Raw genomic sequence first — 6000 nt, forward strand, 5'->3', positions numbered from 1 at the left:
GAAATGTCCCTCCATGAATGGGGAAACCGAGACTCAGAGAGGGAAGTGAGCTGCCCCAGATCTCTCACACGGTTAGAGATAGTATGAAGCCTGGAATTATTGTCTTCTGATTTTTCCTCCAGTAACAGCATGTTGCCTCAGAGCTTTTGCTGAGTCATCACATAATCTTGGGAAATTCCCCTGTTTTCTGTATACTGATCTTTCCAGGGAGCAAAAGATGGCAAGGACAACTCACGATCCATACCTCATGGAGGTGCCCGTGGCTTAGTTAGACCCAGGCTGTAAGAAGCATTCAGCTCCCTGGCATTGGGCACAATCTGTTGATTATTCATAAAAGACATCTGAGTATTACAAAGGGGCTGCTTTGTAATTGTCAGATGGAGGGACCCTCGTCACACATGGTTGGGAGCATCAATGGTGCAGTCCATTCGTGTGCTGGGTAACCCACTCGCCTTCTCTCAGTTCCATGATACCCAACTGTAAACAGAAGACTGTGGTCCAGAGTATCTCCAAGCTTCCTTCTAGCCCTAATAGTCTGACGTTCTATCGGTTTCTTCAGTTTAGGACCCAGTCATCGGCTGACCAACTTCGCCTCCCTGTGATAGGGACCCTGACCAACCTGGAATCCCTAGCAGGAAAACCACAAACATGAATGAGGACGAAACTGAAAGCGGGAAAGGAACACTGTAGATTTTTAAAGCATTGCTTGTCTGGTCTACAGTCATAACCTTGTAAGGATACACTACTTTCCCTTGACTTCGAGTAAGATTTTCAAGCACTGTTTTGGAAGTATTCCAAGTTTCTCCTCCTTCTTCTTTCTCAGGGTACAACATCTTTCCATGGACTCAGTCTGTGGACATGGAATGACAAGCAGCGATAAAAAGCCAGGGTAAGTGGGTCCAGGCCAGGATTTAGGGTCAGGATTTTGTCTTTATTTAATTTCACTTTCTCCCAATACGAAAGACCGCATGGTGGGCAGCTATGAGCCCCTGGGAGTTGCGGAGTTCTGCAACTGGCTGACCGTGCTAGCCTTGGTCTTGCTTGTTCCACTCTGAGCCTTAGTTTCCTCCTCTGTATGAGAAAGGGGTTGTGTTATTTGCTCTTTAACGTTCACTTAATATTCCACTATTTGGCTTACCTGGGTTTTCAAAGCAGATTCCCCAAAGCAAGCATCCCTAACTGAGATTTGCCTCATAGCGCAGAGACCCCCATCTCTTCTCCTTCAAGGGCTCCAGCATAGGGATTGTGTTTAATCCACTTGCAACTGAAATCTGTTTCCTTGCAATGAGTTCTTATGTTCCAATAATTTCTTAAAAGCTTGCGATGACTAAAGCCAAAGGCATTCCGCAAGGAGTTCTGATCAAAGATGCATTCATGGTAAGGGGTACAGGTAGCCGAGGAGCTGGCGGAGGGGACTGAGCTTTCCCTTGGAAAGGGAAAAAGCACAAGCAGTTACAGCTCTGGTCCCCGAAACTGCTGAGTGGGCAATGCCTCAATGACATCATTTTTCTGTAGCCTCAGTGTAATATTTTCCCCACAAGGAATCCTTCATCTGAGAAGACAAGCACAAGTTGACACATTCATAAAGACTTCTTTTAAAAAGTGAGCCTAACGAGTTCACTCTCATTTTAAAGGCTTGAGGATTAATCTGTGGCTGAAAGAGTTAAAATTTCACTGGCTTGTGCTCCACAGCAGGCAAGCCCCAGCTGAACATCTGAAGAGTGAACGTGCAAACAGAGACGGGCAAAGTTCTTCAGGTTCAAAGACTTGTTTTGGAAAAGAACCCGAAAAGTTCAGATGCTTTTGCTGAAGCCTGTCTGTTTTATTCAAGCTGGAGATGGAAGAACACAGAGGAATTGGGGAGCCAACTGAACCTAAGATGTGTTCTAGCTTCGCCATCATTTGCTTTTAAGCTTATGTGTGTTTTGAGGGGAAATCTAATTCACATGTTTTTAGTCCTCTGCACTTGAATGCATGGAGGTGCTGGTTGGCGAGACAGCGGCCCAGATGGCCTGGTGGCTGCTGGGCAGTAGGGAAACCCTCTACACAGAAATACATAGAACAGAGCAGGGTCATTTTCCCAAGTGCAGGCAGAGAATGAGGCAGAAAAATATTGGATACAGACAGGGCACACTAAGTAGCAGAACAGGACACAACCTGAGACCCTGTGTGAAGGCTGGAGGATAGTACAGAAAACCCTGAATATGGAAATAGAAAACTGTGGCTTGAACCTCCTCAATGATTATAGCCTCAGTTTCCTCACCTGTAAAATGGATATTTTCATCTACAATTCCTTCTCCATGTGGTTGTGAAGATTAGATGAAATAACATTTATAAAAGTTCATGGCTCTATGCTTGGCCAGTAATAAGCACTGAATAAACACCTATTATTTTCCAATCTTTAATTTAAGTTCAATGCCAATCCTGATTCCTTTATGTGTTCCCCAAACTGGTTTACCCTGTCTCCCACCCACAAACCCTAATTGTCACCCTGAGAGCAGCAAGAAGTACACTCTGCCTGGAAAACAATATAAATTGGCTCTCAGATCTTTTTCACACCAAACAGCATGATTTCAAAACACTGGAAGAAAACTAGAGCCAAAACAAATTCCCTCTGCACAGCCCCCCTACCCCCCACACCACACATACACACACGTGAACTTTTAAACCTTGGACATCAGATGAGAGGGAGAGAGAGAGAAAGGCCAGCCTTCCATTGCTTCACATTGTATGTATATATCAAGTTCACTCCACAAACACAAGGTGCACTGTCAGAAGTGCCTGAGGCAAAGTTTGTACTTTGCTTGCATTCTAACTTTTGTTTACCAAGGCAATAAACCGGTCCTCTGCTTCTCCAGGCGTAAAGCTATTATGAAAAGGCATATTTGTGTTTCACCCCACCTCAGCTGTTACGGTATGTGGGGCGTCCTGCACTCTACAAGCGGCCAGGGTTTATTTACAGAGAGAGGCACCCAAGCACAAGGGAGTGTCGTCAAGCTGGGAAAGGCTGAGCCCTGGCAGAGGCCAGGCCGTCTAACTTTCCTCTTCCTCTTCCACCTGCCCCTCAGACTCCAGCACTTGCCTTCCAGGCCTTGGCAAATAACCCCGTCTGCCGGCGACCTTCCAGACGCCTCGCCATCTCCGTTCAGACAACTTACATCCTCTTGGGCTTTAGGGCCTAAGCTTTCCAACCAACCCATTATGGGCACACTTTGTACAGCTAAAATAGAGTGGAGAAACTGGCTCCAATCTGGTGCCTGAAGACCTCCCCAGCGTTTACTCCTCCTCCTTCTTGTGGACTGTCTACACTCTGATGGGTTATCTGAGGCCTGGGATGGGTGGGAGGAAACTTTCACCCACATCTCTGACTGAGCTAAATGGCCTGGAACCCACTCTAAATTATCTACTGAAATCTTGGCACGGCAAGGAGGAAAGAATGTATGGAAAAGGGCAGACTTAGAATGCCAAGGCCATTAGCCAGGGCAGGTGGGACTGCTGCCGTGGGGTTACAGTGATGCTGTGGCCTCCGGGCCGGTCTGACAGACCACCCAGAAACTTGCACCGAGGCACATGGCAGTGGCAGCGGCAGCTAAACCCATCAGCTGCACGACACAGGCGAGTCTCTCAGACCTGGGCTGAAACTGTGGGCCGCCTTTCATCTTCTGGGAGTTAATTCCAGTTTCTTCAGAATTTTGAGTTCCCTTATTTCCTGAGCCCCTAGTCAGTGCAGAAGGTTCAGCCAGGGGCTAGCACATTTTAGGCACTCCGTACATGTTTTTGAACAATGACTTAATTCATCTTCATCAATTTCAGTTTCATCGCTTGAAAAACTAAGATCTTGAGCAAGATAATTAATCTCTGTGATCATTTAACATCTGTACAGTGGGACTCATACTAGCCATTTCTTTCAGGGTTGTTATAAGGATCAGGTGAGTAGCCCTTTGTAAACCCTAAAGAGCTGCACAAACATTGGTAGTTACAGCAACTCAGAACTCCTCCTTGGACTCACACTTCCAGACCATGCCTTGTCAGCCACCGTCTCCCTCAGGCTGCCTAGAAACTCAGAGCAACACATGCCTATCAAATGTCTACACAGGCTGAGGTTCAGTGGAAGCCATCGAGAGTGGAGATGAATCTACAGGGAGCTTGGTAGTTACAGTGAGGATAAGAAAAAGACCTTCCATTGCTGAACACATAACTATTGAGTGTTTAATATTCAATCATTCAATGACTTTTGAGAGCCAACTATGGACAAGGCTTTGGGAATTCTTGGCACTGGAAATTGTTTCAGTTACGATAGGCTAATGTAATGACTCAACATGAAACACATCTGTTTCTTGTTCACATACCAGTCCTGAACGGGTATGTGGATTGCCGGGGTAACCCTTCTTCATTTAGTCATTCAATAGCCCAGGATCCTTTCATCTTGTGCCTCTACCATCCCGTAGGGCCTTGTCATCATCTAGCAGGAAGGGAAGAACACGCAGGAGAGTGCATGAGAGGCTTTCATAGGTCAGGCCTGGGAAGCTGCACCGTACGTTCCCCGTACTGTTCTCCTAGCTAGAAGTCTGTCACATTCAACTGCAAAAGAACATGAATGAGCCTTACTCTGTTTCCGGGAAGAAGAAACAGATTTTGGTGACCATCTAGCCAACTCCAACTCTCATGCAAGGACATGGCAAGCAGCAAGACAGATCCCTACCCTCAAGGGGCTTACAGTTCTGGGCAGGTTATGATAAAGCAGTTTCTTGCCTTTTCCAGATTTTAGACTGCTCACATCCCTCAGTCTGTGGCCACTTCCTACATCTTCAAAGCCAGCCATGGCAGGTCAAGCCTTCCTCATGGTGCTTCCACACTGGTTCTGACTTTTGTGCCTCCCACTTCCTTGTTTGAGGACTTTTGTGATTACATTGTGGCCACATAATTAGTCCAGGATCATATCCTAATTTTTTTTTTAATATTTTTATTTTTCTCTTTTACCGGAGGTACTGAGGATTGAACCCAGGATCTCCTGCATGCTAAGCACACACTCTACTACTGAGCTACACCCTTCCCTCAATATCCCTATTTTTTAAGGAAGGCTGATTAGCAAGTTTAATTCCAGCAGCAATCTTAATTGGCCCTCAGCATTTAATATAACATATTCACATGTTCTGGGGATTAGGACGTGGATGTCTTCAGGAGCCATTATTCTACCTGCTGCAGGGACTCACTAAGTCAGAATGGAGGCTGGCTGAAGGGGACGGTCGCTTGATGCCTTGTACTGCACACAGGGAGAACTCGACACCCATGAGCTGAAAGGAACACAGAGGCTCCGGTCTTCTGGAGACAGCATCTGTGTCCTGTGGTTCAGAGGGTCTCTCCAGAGAAGCTTGAAGCGTGCTTTGCTGTCGGGAGCCCTTCTGAGGCCGCTGTCACCTGGCATGCCAGGGATGCGATGCTGGGACACAGCTCCTGTCCATCTATCACCCAGGATGGCATGGAGGTTTCTTGTTTTGCCAGAGAAAGGTTCATTTCAGAGAGGGGAGTGGTTGACGGTAAACTGTTGGCTGCAGCATGTGAGGCCCATCAGTTCCAATTCAGGGACAACTGGAGTTGACGTGGGCGCTCTATTCAAATGTAACCAAGCATCTCCTGTTGCCAGAGGAGGTGTTGTTCAGTGAGGGGCTGGCGGGGGGTGTTGTGAATCCAAGATGCCTCTGTAGTTCTCTCAGATGGATTCTGGGAGGTGAGGAGGGAGAGCAGAGAGGGAAATCCACTCCTCTGGTAAGTCAACCTCCAAATCGTAACAGATTCCTGGAAAACTTGTGAAACTGCCTACAGGAGAGAAAATCCACAATAAGGTGGTGGCTGATGCACACTCAGAGTGGAAGGATTTGTCAAAATATAAGCCCATGGGGGCAGCACGTGGCAACAGATCTCAAGGAAAACCCTGGGCCACAACTCCTCTTCTTTGTATGTAGGTGAGTTTGAAGAGGACAGAGTCTGGCAATAAGTGCT

This window comes from Camelus ferus, chromosome 1 (assembly GCF_009834535.1).
Source record: "Camelus ferus isolate YT-003-E chromosome 1, BCGSAC_Cfer_1.0, whole genome shotgun sequence".
NCBI classification, from domain to species: domain Eukaryota; kingdom Metazoa; phylum Chordata; class Mammalia; order Artiodactyla; family Camelidae; genus Camelus; species Camelus ferus.